Raw genomic sequence first — 17,624 nt, 5'->3', positions numbered from 1 at the left:
TTAGAGCATCATTTTTTTACGATCAGTTTCAGCCTTTCGATCCACTCGCATCTGCACCCGTTTTGCTACGACAAATAAATTGAACAATATGTTTCATATTTTTGTGGCTGCATGCACTAGCTAGGTGGCTACATATCTGTGGCTTGTGTAAAAAAATAGAAAAGGGTTCGTTGTGGCTGCATGCACTAGGTGGTTACTAACAAAGCGATCTCTATAAGAAAACAATCAACAAATATGTAGATAGGGCCAACAAGCCCATAGCACGATTACATAGGTCAAACTAGGAAGAACTTAATAATATAATAGATAGAAAACTTAATAATAGAACTTAATAAAAGGGCCAACAAGCCCATAGCATCTCCAACATAGTTCAATTACAACTTAACATAACATAGACTAAAAAAATAAATAGAGGGTTTAGAACCCTAGCCACCGCCTTCTCCACCTTGCTCCTCCTCCGGGCGCCCTTCACTGCTCCTCCGGGGTGTTGTCGATGGTGTACGGAAGAGTGCGCATGCGTGACGCGGCGGGGAAGATGTTGGTGTACTCCGTGAATATGTTGTGGGCGGTGAAAGCGATGAACTCGCGGCCACACCAAAATACCCGGCCGAGGAGGAAGAAGGCGTCGAATGTGTTGGTGAAGTGGGCAAGGAGAGCAACCACCACCCCGTTTTGGATGACCTCCTTGACGCGGAACATCCTTGGAGATCCCCGCAGGAGGTGGCGATAGCTGGCCGCGAAGACGAACTCGGTGAAGTTCCTTGCGGTCCTCCACCTTGATATCGCCCACACACATAGTGTGCGCTCAACGTACACGCCGTAGGGTAGAGCCTTGTCGGATTTCGGGTTCCGGCAAAACCTTGAGGTTCAAACACTGGGGTGCGCACGAAGATCTCTCCTCCCCCTAACTCATGCACTCACCACAATCTCAAAGCTCGGCACGTCGAACTCGCAGAACAAGAGACACAGGGTTTATACTGGTTCGGGCCACAGATGTGGTGTAATACCCTACTCCAGTGTGGTGTGGTGGATTGCCTCTTGGGCTGAGGATGAACAAGTACAAGGGAAGAACAGCCTCCTGAGGAGAGGTGTCCTTGAGCTTGGTGAGCTTGTCTGGTTGAGGATGATATGAATGGCCCCAGATCAGTTGCCTCCTACTATGGTGGCTAGTCCTATTTATAGAGGCACTGGTCCTCTTCCCAAATGTAGGCGGGAAGGGATCCAACAACGGCCAAATTTGAAGGGAGACAACTAGTACAAGTTATCCTGACTAAAGGTGGTCTTCGCCTGCCAAAGGCTCTGGTGGTGACGCCATCCTGGGCTCCACGGTGACCTCCGTCTTGTCGTCCTGCTGGTCTTGGTCTTGTTGCACCGATATGGCAACCTTTGCTTGATGCCTCGGGACTCCTCGCCTGCGCCTGCCTCTTTAGCACCAAAGAGGAAACGAGTACACTGCGTGCTAGCGCCCGCCTGGCCTTGGTCGTCATGGCTTGCGTCACAGGGACCTTGCGAGGTGCCCCTTGCCTTGATCTCTCCGCTCCTCGCGAGCCAGCCTAGTGAGGCCGCCCCCGAGGAGGTCTTGCGTTGTCCGCCTCGCGAGGGTCTTGAGTGTTTGCTGATGAAGATGGGCCGTACAGGGCTGCTGGTGGAGCCACGCCGTGGGCTGCAGGCAGGCAAGTCTAGGGACCCCCATTCCCAGGACGCCGACAGTAGCCCCCGGGCCGAAGGCGCGCTCGGACTTGGCTTCGAGGCGAAGCCAAGGGGCAAGTGCGGAGCGCCGCGGGCCCCAACAGCCTGCGGCCTCGGTCGATGCATGGCGATTGATGGGATGTGGGCGTCTCCGCTTCCCCACGCTGCCTCGGCAACCGCTCGACTTGACGAGTCCCTGATACATGCAGAGAAAACCATCATTACCTGTGATCGTGGGGGTCGCCGGTTGGCCTTCTCCTGCTATAAATGAGGAGGGGGCGGAGCCCCCATCGCCCATCTCTTCCTGCTCCGCTCACTTCTCCTCCCTTGCTTCATCGCCTGCAGCGACACCCATGGTGCCTGTGAAGAGGTTCTCGGCTGCAAGGAAGGGGAAGGCCCGCTAGGAGGGGCCCAGCTCGCCGCAGCCCAAGAGGGGGCGCGGTCGCCCGCGTAAGCACGCCGCGACCCCCGTCGTGGCCCCTTGTGGCCGCGGCGGCGCCTCCTCGCGCGGTGGGAGTCGCCCCGGTCGTGGCAGCCCCGTCGATGAAGTGAGGCGCGCCACGGTTGCGCGGCCTCCCTAGCCGCGCTTCCACTCGGTGGAGGTGCTGCCGGAGTTTGTTGTGTGGTCGGAGAACCCGGCCGGCACCTGGCTTCAGCTCCCGCGCTTCTTCGCCGGTGAACTGCCGGCCACGGGTCCAGGCGGTCTCTGGCTGCAGGCGGACGGCTGCTGCAGCAAGGCTTCATGGGTCGCGATGGAGGTCTCCGTCGCGGCCAACGCAGCCTTGGCCTGCGGCTGGCAGACATTTGCCAGCGCGCGCAGCCTGGGCAGGCGGTGCACCCTCCACTTCAAGTACGACGGCAACGCGACCCTCTACGTGAGGGTGTTCGAGGAGGATGGTCGCCGCGTCAGGTGCTGCCTTAAGGACAACGACGGCAGCGAGGTGCTCGGCCTTGGTGACGTTCGCGACGACGGTGAAGGTGGGCTTGTCCTCGGCGCCGGTCGCGACTCGTCCAGCTACGGCGACTCTTCTTCCGGCGACAGCTCTAGCAGCGGCGGCTATGACCAGCCGCCGTGCCCGCTTCGAGGGCGGTAGCGGGTCGTCTCATCGCCGCGCCCCAGTGAAGCGCGAGGAGGGGTCTGGCTGAGTCCAGGAGAGCGCCAAGGGCCCACCCTCGCGAGCCGCTGCGGGGGCGCGTGCCACTTTTGTTTTGTTCTTTCCTTTCTTCCTGCATTATGAAAGAAACAAGTATGGGGCCCTACAGGGGCGTGCAACGAACCGTGATTTCCAAGTTGCTATCTTATGTTTATCGCTCCTGTGTCGTGTTGCAGTATCAGCATTTTATGTAGGCGCGTAGAAATAACTTAGCTTGATGTGTCCGAAGTAGCTTTCGCCTCATGAGGCGCACCTCTCCCAGTACCTGGTGAGACCTCCTTACCGTTGGCTTGGGAGCCGTCGAGGAACTGCAAAAATTTGTTAAGAAACTCTTATTCTTCCAAGCCCAGGTCGTAGGCGTGGCCGGCGCCATGACCCAGAGCTCCGCATCGTGGTACCCGAGGGGCACAGATTAAGGGAGGAGCGCCAGCTTGCGAGCTCGAGCGAGGGTGCCTCGCGAAGAACAGGAAAAATGCTCACGAGTGCACCTGTCCAGCCCCCTCACGAGGCATGTGAGCGAGGGTACGGGCCAAAACAAAGAACCGAGGGAAGAGCAGAGGAAAAGGCGATCGAACCAAGACGACAAGAAACACCAGAATGCGAACTTCCATAATAAGGGGGCAAGCCAACTACGGAAAGCAAATGAAAAGCCGCGTCCGGCACCTAGTCTAGTCTTCTCATCGGCGCGGAGCTAAGTGCTGCCACTAGGACGTGGGAGGGAGCCCCCGAGGCCTGAGGGCGGCACTCCTGAGACTCCGGGGCGTGTACAGCCCCACTCGTTATTACGTGAGAGTGTCACGAGCGGGACCTTCACAGGCACGGGGCCTTGCTTCATGGGTAGAACTTCCGGAGGTGCTGGATGTTCCAGGCGTTCTGGATGGGGACCCCGTCCTGCGTCTCCAGGCGCACGGCGCCAGGCTTGGAGACGTGGGTGACCCTAAACGGGCCCTCCCACATGGGTGAGAGCTTATGCAGCCCTTCCCTGGAGAGCACCCGCCTTAGGACGAGGTCGCCCACCTAGAGCATCCTGGGGTGGATGCTGTGGCAGTGATACCGCCGCAGCGCCTGCTGGTATCTCGCCGCTCGAAGCGTGGCTTCGCGGCGGCGTTCCCCCCCCAGCACAAGGTCCATCCCCCGCATGGCGTCCTACTGCGTCTCATCAAATGCCAGGACCCGCGCGGAGCGATGCTTGACCTTGTGAGGGAGAACCGCTTCTGCTCCGTAGACGAGGAAGAACGGGTCTCGCCTGTTGGCTTGGTGGTGGTGGTGCGGATGGACCACAGCACAGACTGGAGCTCGTCGTGCTAGCCTTTGCCGCAGGCCTCCAGCTTCTTCTTGAAGGTCCTGGTCTTGAGGCCTCTCAGGACCACCGCGTTGGCGCGTTCGGCTTGACCGTTGCTCCTGGGGTGCACCACCGAAGCATAGCAGATCGGCGTTCCAAGGTTAGCACAATATGTCTTGAAGAGATTGCTAGTGAACTGTGAGCCGTTGTCGGTGATGATGCGATTAGGGACCCCAAACCGGCTCACGAGACCCTTGATGAACTTGACCATAGATCCAGCCGGGATGGTGCAGACAGCTTCTACCTCCGCCCATTTGGTGAACTTGTCGATGGCGACGTAGAGGTAGCGGTAGCCCCCAGGCGCTCGAGGGAACGAGCCTAAGATATCCAGCCCCCAGACTGTGAATGGCCATGAGAGCGGGATGGTCTGGAGGCCCTGAGCTGGCTGATGGATCTGCTTGGCGTGGAATTGGCAGGCCTCGCATGACTTCACCAGCTTGGTTGCGTCGTTGAGCGTCGTAGGCCAGTAGAACCCGCTGCGGAACGCCTTGCCGACAAGGGTTCGTGACGACGAGTGGTGCCCGCAGTCCCCGCCGTGTATATTAGCTAGCAACTCATTCCCCTGTTCCCTGGAGATGCATCGCAAGGAAACATCATTTGGCCGCTTCCTGTATAACTCACCGTCCTAGATGTAGTATGTCGTAGCCTGCCGGGCCACGCGCTCCGCGTCCTCCTCTTTCTCCGGCAGTGTCCCTTGCGTCAGGTATTCCTTGAACTCCTTAGTCCAACACCCCTCCTGAGGATTAAGCGCCAGGAGTAGGCGCGCTCCCGAGGTCGGGCCGCAGGGCGGGGCTCCCGAGGCAGGTGGTCGGGGGAGTTCCTCCCGAGGCGGCGCCGGCCCTGAAAGCGGAGGTGCTGCCGAAGGCTTGAAGAGCCGCTCCTCAAAGACGCCAGGCTCTTGGGGTTGTCGCTTGGACGCCCTTTTGGCGATGTCTTCGACCTCCTTGTTGGTGCCACGGGGCATGTGCTGCAACTCTAGACCCAGGAAATGCATTTCCATTTTGCGTACCTCCGCGAGGTATGCCTCCATGTGCTCGTCCCTTGGCTCGTATACCTTGTTGGAGAAGTTGATGAGGAGCTGCGAGTAACCCCTGATGGTGAGGCGCTTCACCCCCAGGGACACCGCAGCCTTAAGGCCAGCGATGAGGCCTTCATAGTCCGCGATGTTGTTGGAGACCTTCTCGCCTTGCTGAAAGCAGAGCTGCACGGCGTAGTAGAGCTTGTCCTGGGTAGGCGAGATGAGCAGTGCTCCAGCCCCCGTGCCCTGGCGTGCGAACGCGCTATCGAAATACATGACCCAGCCATCTGGTGCTTCACTTCCTGGCGAGAGGGATCGGTCCTCGCCTGCTTCAAACCTCGGGGCGTCAGTCCATTCCGCCACGAAGTCGGCGAGCGCGGCTCCCTTGATGACCCTGGTTGTGCTGAACTCCAGCTGGAATGCTTGCAGCTCGATGTTCCATTCGGCGACTCTTCCAGCAGCGTTGGGGCTCCTGAGCACCCTCTCCAGCGGGTAGGCTGAGACGACCTTGATTGGGTGACCTTGGAAGTAGTGCCACAGTTTGCGCGAGGCCACCAAGAGCGCGAGCAAGAGCTTTTGAGGCATGGGGTACCGTGCCCTTGCATCCCGCAGTACCGTGCTGACGAAGTACACTGGGTGCTCGACGAGGGCAGGAGCATCGACAGAGCCTGCGCCTGCCGGAGGTTGGTGCGTCTCCTGAGGTGACGGGGCCCCGAGGGCCTGATCGCCCACAGGGGCCTCTGCAGGCCCGCGAACGCCGCCTTGCTGGGCCTGGTCACTCGTTGGCATTGCGGCAGCCTTTGCGGTGTCCCCCGGGTCTTGTACCGCCCCGGCTGGGGGCACGGCACGGCACGGCAGACCCTTGGCCTGGCACTCTTCCCAAACCGCTACTAGAGCTGCGCTAGCGGAGTAAGGAGTGGCGGCAAGGTAAAGCACCAGGGGCTCGAGAAGGCGAGGCGCCACCATCACCGGAGGGCTGGTGAGGTATCTTTTGAGGTCTTGAAATGCTTGATCGGCCTCCGGGGTCCACTCGAACTGGCCCTTCTTCTTCATCAGATTGAAGAATGGCAGGGCCCGCTCTCCCAACTTGGAGATGAAGCGCCCCAGTGAGGTCATGCAGCCCGCAAGCTTCTGCATCTCTTTGAGAGTTTGTGGTGGACTCATGTCTTTTATCGCCTTGACCTTCTCCGGGTTAGCCTCGATCCCCCTGTGGGACACAAGGAAGCCCAGCAGCTTGCCGGAGGGGACACCGAACACGGACTTCTCTGGGTTGAGCCGCAGGTCCACCTGGCGCAGGCTTGCGAAGGTCTCCTCCAGGTCCTGAATCAAAGTTCTCACCTCCTGAGACTTTACCACAATGCCGTCGACATAGGCTTCAGCGTTCCTCCCGAGCTGCTGACCCAAGGTGATGTGCATCAGCCGCTAGAAGGTCGCGCCTGCGTTGCGCAGTCCGAACGGAATGCAAGTGTAGCAGTACACCCCACACGGGGTCAGGAAGGCCGTCTTCTCCACATCCTCTACTGCCATCTTGATCTGGTGATAGCCTGAGAATGCGTCCAGGAAGCACAGCAGGTTGCACTCGGCGGTGGAGTCAACAATCTGGTGGACGCGCAGGAGCGGGAACGGGTCTTGGGGATAGGCCTTGTTAAGGTTGGTGAAGTCAACACACATACGCTCCTTCCTGCCTTTCTTTGGTATGACGAAGGGATTTGCCAGCCACTCAGGGTACCGAACCTCACGAATGACACCTGCTGCCTCCAGCTTGCGGGTTTCCTGGACGATGAAGGATTGCTTCTCCATGGACTGTTGCCGTGCCTTCTGCTTCACAGGGCGCACATTGGGGCACACCCTCAAGTGATGCTCGATCACCCCCCTCGGGACTCCTACTAGCTGCTTGGGTTCCCAGGCGAATACATCCTTGTTCGCATGCAGGAATCTCACCAATGCCTCCTCTTGATCCGAGTCGAGACTGGCGCCTATGGTGAAGGTGGCTCCTGAGGACCCATCTTCCTCGACCAACACCTGCTTGGTTTCGGCCCGATCTTGAGTGAACAACTGCTTCTTCTTTGCTGGTGCGGCCTCCTTAGCCCCAGGAGTGGCCTCGGTGGCCAGTTGCGCTGCCGCGGCGGTTTTGAGGGCAAACTTGAGTGCCGCCAGAGCCTCCTTGGTGTCTCCAACTACGGTGAGGACGTCCTTGCTAGCGGGCATCTTCATGAGGTTGTAGGCCGGATGGGTCGCCGCCATAAACTGAGCCAGAGCCGGGTATTCGAGGATGCCGTTGTATGGGAGGCCAATGCGGGCGATGTGGAAGTCGATCAGCTCGGTGCGGTAGTTGTCCCGAGTGCCGAAGGTCATAGGAAGGCGGATCTGCCCCAAGGGGCTGGTGGAGCCGTCACCGACCCCGGAGAAGGGATTGCTGGGGCGAAGCCGTTCGAGTGGTACGTGAAGAAGGCTAAAAGCCTCCACTGAGAGCACGTTGAGACCGGCGCCACCGTCGATGAGGCTCTTGGTGACAGCTACCGCTGCAGATAGTGGGCGTGCAAAGCATCGGAAGCACGCCCGCACCGACGATGGTGACGGGGTGATCCCCCGAGTCGAAGGTGAGGTCGGCCTTGGGCGCCGCCCAACCCGGGGGAGCTCCTGGCCGCACGGAAGCAGCACCAATTTGGCGAAAGAATGACTTGGTCTGACGGTCTGAGGGCGGTGCTTGCGAGCCGCCGAGGAGGGCCGCAACGGCGAGGGGCGCCGGTGCCGCGAAGCATGCGACGAAGAGGCTGCACAGCTCCTCCCAAGATGCCACTGAGGATCCTAGGAGAGCGAGCAGCCAGGTGCGTGGCGCACCAGCGAGGGCCATGGGAAGCCAGTTGGCCATGACCTTGTCGTCGCCCCCAGCCTTCATGACGGCCCCTTCATATGCCAACAGGAAGGCTGACGGGTCCGCCGCGCCGTGGTAGCGCGGCGGCATCTCCGGGTTGAACTTGGGCGGCCACTGCACCCGTCGCAAGGCGGGGGCAAAGGCTCTAAGCCCCCTGGCTCCGTCGTGGGCATCCGTCATCCCAGCCGGAGGAGCAACGCCGATCATGGGGGCAAAACGCGTTGGTGGCGGAGCGTGGATCGACGGAAGGAAAGCTTCAGCGCACCCCTACCTGGCGCGCCTAATGTTGGATTTCGGGTTTCGGCAAAACCCTTCAGGTTCGAACACTGGGGTGCGCATGAAGATCTCTCCTCCCCCTAGCTCACGCACTCACCACAATCTCAAAGCTTGGCACGTCGAACTCGCAGAACAAGGGACACAGGGTTTATACTAGTTCCGGCCACCGATGTGGTGTAATACCCTACTCCAGTGTGGTGTGGTGGATTGCCTCTTGGGCTGAGGATGAACAAGTACAAGGGAAGAACAGCCTCCTGAGGAGAGGTGTCCTTGAGCTCGGTGAGGTTGTGTGGTTGAGGATGATATGAATGGCCCCAGATCAGTTGCCTCCTACTGTGGTGGCTAGTCCTATTTATAGAGGCCCTGGTCCTCTTCCCAAATGTAGGCGGGAAGGGATCCAACAACGACCAAATTTGAAGGGAGACAACTAGTACAAGTTATCCTGACTAAAGGTGGTCTTCGCCTGCCAAAGGCTCTGGTGCTGACGCCGTCCTGGGCTCCACGGTGACCTCCGTCATGCCGTCCTACTGGTCTTGGTCTTGTTGCACCGATATGGCAACCTTTGCCTGATGCCTCGGGACTCCTCGCCTGCGCCTGCCTCTTTAGCACCAAAGAGGAAACGAGTACTCTGCGCGCGCTGGCGCCCGCCTGGCCTTGGTCATCATTGCTTACATCACAGGGACCTCGAGAGGTGCCCCTTGCCTTGATCTCTCCGCTCCTCGCGAGCCAGCCTAGTGAGGCCACCCCCGAGGTGGTCTTGCATCGTCCGCCTCGCGAGGCTTGGCCCCTCGTGAGGGTCTTGAGTGTATGCTGATGAAGATGGGCCATACAGGGCCGCTGGTGGAGCCATGCCATGGGCCGCAGGCAGGCAAGTCTGGGGACCCCCGTTCCCAGGACGCCGACAAGCCTCTCCGGCACGATGGGTGGGAAGCGGTAGGTTGGTCCGGTGTACTGCATGGCTGAGGGATGTGCAGAAGAAGGAGAAGGGGTCGAAGAGCAAGAAGGGCAGATGGCAGAGCATGGGAGATGGATGAGGGATGGCAGAGGCAGAGGGTGGCTTAAATAGCCGTAGTGCTACGTGTTATTTCGCCGTGGCAATAACGGGGTCAAATGTGAAGTAGCCCATTTTCACACCCACCGCGGCATCAGGAGTGTACACGCGTGGGAAACCGTGGTTTGAAAAGAAGAAGAAAAAGAAGCTAATTACACGCGTGGGAATCCGTGGTCATATATATTATATGAACAAAAAGAGACAATTTTTGAATAGTTTGTGGCCATTTTGCATGATAAAATAAATTTGGCCCTTATAAATTTGGTCATTTTGCATTTGTATTGAACAAAAATAACTAAATTTTCTAGGCAATGTCAATTGTTGTGTAATTTCAAGTGATGCAAAAAAACAAAGCCACCACGTTCACAAAAAAGCAGAGCAAACGATGCAAAAAAACGACGCAATTCGACGGCCCAACCAGAGTTTGATTTCCTTTTGGGCCCAATAACTACGTTTTTTCGCGGAGTCAATGGTAGGCGAGCAGCCGAGCACAACCAACAGGATCGCCTCTCGCAGATCGCCCCATGATCCAACGGTGCAGAGCCGTCCATGTGATCCAATGGCGCGGACCCTGCACGCAGCCTGCCCACCGAATTCCTTCTAGAAGACCACATCTGAGGGCCGTCGCTTGGCGCCAGGGTATGATCGGATGGCTGATGCTCGGAGCTGGGGTTAGGCGAAACCCCGCGGGGATTTAGAGGGGTTTTGAGCTGGTCAACGGGGTTTCCAAGGCTTTGACTAAGCATAACTAATTTAGAAAAATCGAAAAAATATGAAATCTTCGTCGTTCGTCGTTTCATAAGACACACTAACGAGGAAAAATACTAAACTTGGTATACGGACATTTTCAAAAAAAATAACCCTTGGTGTCACAATCGAGGTCAAATGAGCACCATTAATTAAATATATATATATATATATATATATATATATATATATATATATATATATATAACATGCGCACAATGTTGTCTTATGTGACATATTACCAACCAAAAATCATAAACTTGGTCTATGGTCATTTTCATGAAAAAACCTTCACACATATGAGCTATCACGAACAACATTTCATAGAGTTCAAGGAGAGGAGGTTGCCTTCTGATTTTGAAAAAATTTAAAAATCAAAAAAATCACCAAAGCTTTATTTCAAAATGAATAAGAAGGATATGAACTTAGTTTTCCATTTTTCATATTTTAAACGTGTTTTTAATAGTTTTTATATTAAAGCATATTTTTTCAAAATAAAATGTAAAAATATGAAGATTAATTAAAAAACAGTGAGACTTCGAATCTACACTATATAGATTGAATAGGTGTTAATAAAAACATTTGGCTCATTTAGAGTAGGTCTAAAAAACTTGATTACAAATGGGGCTGGGAGCTCATTTGGAGCACATTTCTCACATTCAAATTTCTTTGACCTCCTCTAAATCATCTCAAATTTTGCACACATGATCTCCTACACAAACATAGATAGGTTGCCAAGGTTTTTTGCATTTTTTTGAATTTATATTGTCCTGTCGAATGTCAGTTCAAAACATCGGATAATGAGACATGCTGGTGGGAAAAAAGCATGCATTTGATTAATAAACATGAGACAAATAATTAGGATAATACTCCTTTATTACAAAAATCATTACATCTTCATTCAGATGTTGTTTTTTGCTCTGTTATTGGAATATTTGATAAAATGATGGACTATTTGCTCTTTTTTCTTATTCTTTGCAGCATGTCTGATCAGTGAAGCAACACTGAAATGGCATGTGTGATCATTACAGCACCTAAACTTTGAAAATAAACACTGAAACAAATCATAGCAGACAAATTTAAAAACACACAAATAGCCAATATAGATAGCCACATGCATATATAGAACACATCATAGTACCATACCATCCATAGAACACATCCAGTTCACACACAAATTTCACCAAACAACCAAAAGTAATTAAAACACATCATCACATCACTTGGGAATCAAGACTTTCGCGAGGGCAACATGCTCCCCCTGATCTTGTAGTCATCGCCGTGGATGGCTACATCTTCTGCATGAGCTAGAAGGTGAACGAAGCGGCCGGACTTTGGCTTTGGCTTGGTGGTGCGGTAGGGGCAGCGCCAAATGTTGGTCCTGTGCTTGTAGTAGTAATCATCTCCCTTGGCCCTGATCTTCTCCTCTTCCTTCGCTTTGAAGGACGCGAAGTTGCCTCATCCACATCCACATCTTCTCCAGAGACATACTGCACACACAAATGAATTACATTAATACATTATAGATTCATATACACCATGTCAAAGGAACTAAATGAACAATCAAAATTTCAAGTAGGCTTACCTCATACTCTTCGTTGTCACTATACCCTGGATTGTACGGGTCCTTGAACCCAGTAAGGTCCAGCTTCCTCTTTTTCTCCCAACCATCATCCTCCTGAATATACAATTACTTCCATCACTAGTAAATACAGAAGCCAATTGAAAATTTAAATATGCACACAAGACATATTGATCATAGGGCTAATATACTATGATCCTATTTGCATTTTCCATTGTCATGCACACACATTGAACAACAGAGCTAATATAACTACGTATTGTGGACAAATTTATATACTAATGAATTAAATAACTTCTTAATCAATGGATTCCATTTGGGCATATGTCATTCAAAACCCCAATCTGCGTAGCATTCAAAAACAAATCTAATAGGGACCCAATCTAATTAGCATACATGTCTGTAGCATTAAAAAACCCCAATCTGTGTAGCATTAAAAACAAATCTAATAAGCATATATTTATGTAGCATTGAAGCACAGAGATCCCTATCTCTCATACAGATCTATCTAGCATTTTTGCAACGAATGTGATCCAAAAAACCCTAGTACAAAAACCCCCCACCCCCCCATACAGAAAACCCCGGCCCATCCGTCAAACCAACTACTCTAACCATCTGCCCTACCGTACGAATCACAATCTAACCAATGCAACTAACTCTACAAGCTAATATCCTAACTATTGCAACTAACAAGCAAGTGCAAATACCTCCTGCTCCTCGCGAGGCTGCACATCGGGATGGACTGCGCCGCTCGACACCGTCACCTTCTGCTCCGACAGTGCTCAGGCGGAACCCGCCACCACCTTCTCCACATCCGCAGCGGTTGCGAGTTTCCCCGCACCGCCGTGGACGCCGCCAACGTCCTTCACTTCATCCGTGGTCACCGTGCCCTGCAGATCCACTACATCTCTGGCTACTGCGCCGGCGTCGCCACGAGCGTCTGTCATCGGACAGATGGAGGCGATGAAGGTGAGGAAGAGGATGCGGTGGGGGAGAGCGAGACGGTGCGGTGGAGGCAGTGGAGGAGAGCGAGACGACGCGGTGGGGGAGAGGAAAACGATGCGACAGGGAGGGATTTGGGGGAAATGGTAGGGGTGATGCGCCGGGAGGTGGTTCCCCCTCTTTATACGATGGGACATTTCGGGCATGTCCCATGGACACGTGCTACCCCACAACCGCGGTCAGTTGCATGCGCCCACATATATGAATACAACTGTATGGTCAGCATACGAAACCACTATACAGGTTCGTCCAGGGCAGCACGGGAGCGGACCCACTCGTCAGAGTTAACGGTCATAGGTGGACTAGGCCCTACGCGGCCCCACTCGTAAGAGTTAATGGTCAAAGGCATTGACCCGACAGCAACGTTCGTTGTAACCCGTTCTGAGGGTTTCGGGCAAGGGAGTGGGAGTGGGGAAAAGTGAGCAAAAGTTAAGAGCATGGGGATGCATGAGTACAACTAACGAACCAGGGGCACAGAAAAAAACACTTCTATATTATTTCTGGGACTAACTTATTGACCTAGAGCCAAGTGCCAGTTTCTGTTTTTTTCCTTGTTTTTTGAGTTTTACAGAAAAGGAATATCAAATGGAGTCCAAACGGAATAAAACTTTATGATGATTTTTCTTGGACCGGAAGACACACGTGGGACTTGGAGATCAAGGCAGAAGAGTCTCGGGGCGACCATAAGGGTCTAGGGCGCGCCCAGGGGGGCCTGCCTTGTGGGTCCCACAGGAGTCCTCCAACCCTAATCTTTGGCCTATAAATTCCCAAATATTCTCCCAACATCAGAAGCATCCATGAAAATACTTTTTCGTCGTTGTAACCTTCTGTACCCGTGAGATCCCATCTTGGGGCCTTTCTGGCGATCTGCCGGAGGGGGGTTTGATCACGGAGGGCATCTACATCAACCCTATTGCCCTTCCGATGAAGCGTGGGTAGTTTACCACAGACCTACGGGTCCATAGCTAGTAGCTAGATGTCTTCTTCTCTCTCTATGATCTTTAATACCATGTTCTCCTCGATGTTCTTGGAGTTCTATCCGATGTAATATTCTTTTGCGGTGTGTTTGTCGAGATCCGATGAATTGTGGATTTATGATCAGATATCCAAGGCAATGATTATGAATATATCATTGATAGAAAAGCGCAAAGTTATGACGATATCCAAGGTAATGATTATGAATATATCATTGATAGAAAAGCGCAAAGTTATGACGATATCCAAGGTAATGATTATGATATAGGCATCACGTCCATGTCAAGTAGACCGAAACGATTCTGCATCTACTGCTATTACTCCACACATCGACCGCTATCCAGCATGCATCTAGAGTATTAAGTTCATAAGAACGAAGTAACGCCTTAAGTAAGATGACATGATGTAGAGGGATAAACTCAAGCAATATGATGAAAACCCCATATTTTTACCCATGATGGCAACAATACAAATACGTGCCTCGCTACCCCTACTTTGTCACTGGGTGAGGACACCGCAAGATTGAACCCAAAACTAAGCACCTCTCCCATTGCAAGAAGAACCAATCTAGTTGGCCAAACCAAACCGATAATTCGAAGAGAAATACAAAGATATCAAATCATGCATATAAGAATTCAGAGAAGATACAAATAATATTCATAGATAAACTGATCATAAATCCACAATTCATTAGATCTCGACAAACACACCGCAAAAGAATATTACATCAGATAGATCTCCAAGAACATCGAGGAGAACATGGTATTGAGAATCATAGAGAGAGAAGAAGCCATCTAGCTACTAGCTATGGACCCTTAGGTCCGTGGTAAACTACTCATGCTTCATCGGAAGGGCAATAGAGTTTATGTAGAAGCCCTCCGTGATCGAATCCCCCTCCGGCAGGGTGCCGGAAAAGGCCCCAAGATGGGATCTCATGGGAACAGAAGGTTGCAGCGGTGGAAAGGTATTTTCGTGGCTGCTTCTGATGTTGTGGCAATATTTGGGAATTTATAGGCCAAAGATTAGGGTTGGAGGACCTTCGAGGGTCCCACAAGCCTAGTGGCGCCCCCCATGGCGCGCCCCTAGGGCTTGTGGCCTCCTCGGGACTCCTCTGACTTCATCTCCAAGTCCTACATGTGTCTTTTGGTCCAAGAAAAATCATCGCGAAAGTTTTATTCTGTTTGGACTCCGTTTGATATTACTTCTCTGTAAAACTCAAAAACAAGGAAAAAACAGAAACTGGCATTGGGCTCTAGGTTAATAGGCTAGTCCCAAAAATAATATAAAATAGCATATTAATGCATATAAAACATCCAAAACAGATAATATAATAGCATGGAACAATAAAAAATTATAGATACGTAGGAGACGTATCAGTGCACTCGGCCACATCGGCTAGAACCTGGGATTTAATCGCCCGGCGCGGTCGATATATTATTTCAAAAGGTAATAGCTCGATGGCCCATTTGGCAATTCTACCGATGGCATCGCAATTATTGACGATGTCATTGAGTGGTACTTCTAAGGCTACGATTATCGAGCGCTCTTGAAAGTAGCTTCTGAGAAGTCATAAAGATTGCATAAGCTATCTTCTGGTAGTGCGGATACGTCATCCTACACGGGGTAAGCACCTCATAAACTTAACACACCGGTGAAAGTGCGTTATATCGACTAGAGGGGGGTGAATAGGCAATTTTTATGAATTCTTCACTGAGGAATTTCAGGGTGAGGAAATTCCTAAGTGAAGAACTACTAGAACCGGAATAAGTACTCAGATGTAAACATAACAGAACACAAGCATGGTCATCATGATGATATGAAGACAAGCCCAGAGTACAGAAAGCATAAACACAGGATAAAACAAGATGAAGACAAACAGACTGAAGAAATTGAACTGAGGAAATTGAGAAAGTCTTTAGTCAAAGTCTTCAAATAGATATGAACAAGCACACAACAAATGTAATGAGGAAATGAAAGAGTTGAGGAAATAGAACCAGTAGGCTTGGTGAAGACAATGATTTGGTAGACCAGTTCCAACTGATGTGACAGTTGTACGTCTGGCTGGAGTGGCTAGGTATTTAAACTTGAGGACACACAGTCCCGGACACATAGTCCTCACCGTATTCTCCTTGAGCTAAGGTCACACAGACCTCGCCCAATCACTCGTGGTAAGTCTTCAGGTGACTTCCAAACCTTCACAAACTCGGTCACTCGGCGATCCACAATTTTCTCTTGGATGCTCTAGACCAAGACGCCTAACCGTCTGGAAGATGCACAGTCTTCAAAGGTAACAAGCGTCGGATCCACACAGGATCAATCTCTTCAGTGATGCTCAATCACTTTGGGTTTGTAGGTGTTTGGGTTTGGGTTTTCCTCACTTGATGATTTTCGCTCAAAGTCCTCGGAGGATGGGATGCTCTCAAATGACAAGTGTCAGTTTCTCTCGGAGCAGCCAACCAGCTAGTGGTTGTAGGGGCGGCTATTTATAGCCTAGGGAGCAGCCCGACATGATAAGACATAAATGCCCTTCAATGATATGACCGTTAGGTGGGTAGATATTTTGGGACAGCTAGCGTGTAGCACAGCAACGGTCGGAATTTTGAGGCTCAAATTCCTCAGGGCTATCATGTTCCTCACTGTGTAGGCAATCCGCACTGGCGAATTCCTAACTCCTCAGTCAGAACAAATTCCTCAGCGACCAGAAGAACTTCATCTCTGTCAATGAAGAAATTGGCTGAACTATATGAGATTTCCAATGGCTTCACTCGAAGGGATTGGTAGGTGTAGGATTTTGAGTTGAGCATCACATGAAAAAATTTCCTTAGTATTTCCTCGACCCCCTTTAACAGTACAGTGTTTCTTATGACTCAAGAAAGAGAAAATGAAACTACGAAAACAAAAGTCTTCACGCTTCATGTTCCTCGAATGGATGCCAAGTCTTCAAGGTCGCACCAATTTCTTCACTTTCAAAGTCTTCAGAAATCCAAAGTCTTCAGTCGAAGAACTTCATTTTTAGGGGTCGACTTTCTCTGTAAATATCAAACTCCTCATAGACTTATAGGCATGTGTACACTCATAAACACATTAGTCCCTTAACGTATAAGTCTTCAATACACCAAAATCACTAAGGGGCACTAGATGCACTTACAATCTCCCCCTTTTTGGTGATTGATGACAATATAGGTTAAGTTTTCAACGGGGATAAACATATGAAGTGTAAGTACTGATACTGAGGAATTTGATTGCAAGATATAGAAGAACTCCCCCTGAAGATGTGCATAGTGAGGAATTTGCTTTTGAAGCAATGCACACTTGAAGAGTAGAATCATGGAGATCTCCCCTATATATTGTAATTCATACACGCATTTGACATATAATATGAAGAATTTGAAATGCATGATGAAATATGGTGACTGATGTAATTCAGCATGCGTCCATTAACATTAATGAGGAATAAGCATGCAGAAGAACACAGCAAAAGTATCAGATCACCATAGAGTTTAAGTTTACAACTCGATCAAATAAAGTCTCAGAAGAACGAGAGTTGCAACTTAGCAAAAAACGCCCATATAAGATAGACCCGCTTGAAGACTAACTCAAATTTCTCCCCCTTTGTCATCGAATGACCAAAAGGATCGAAAATGAGGACTAACGCCCCTGAAGAATATCATGTTGATGGAGGAGCGCCAGCGTTGTTGGGGTCGTTTGTTGTTGTAGGGCCTGCAGCAGTGTCGTCCAAGTCTTCATGCTTGTCGGTTTCGCGCGACGAAGAGTATGAGCTGGCCACCAAGGAAGGAACCTTGACCTTCTTGTATTTCTTCGGTGGAGGTGCAGACCAGTCAAAGTCCTCCTTGAGACCCATTTGCTTCAGATCTTCTTCACCGTATAGATGAGATAAGATAGCCCAGGTGCG

Source organism: Triticum aestivum, chromosome 4D (genome assembly GCF_018294505.1).
Source record: "Triticum aestivum cultivar Chinese Spring chromosome 4D, IWGSC CS RefSeq v2.1, whole genome shotgun sequence".
Lineage (NCBI taxonomy): Eukaryota > Viridiplantae > Streptophyta > Magnoliopsida > Poales > Poaceae > Triticum > Triticum aestivum.
Note: the sequence above shows the minus strand (reverse complement) of the source record.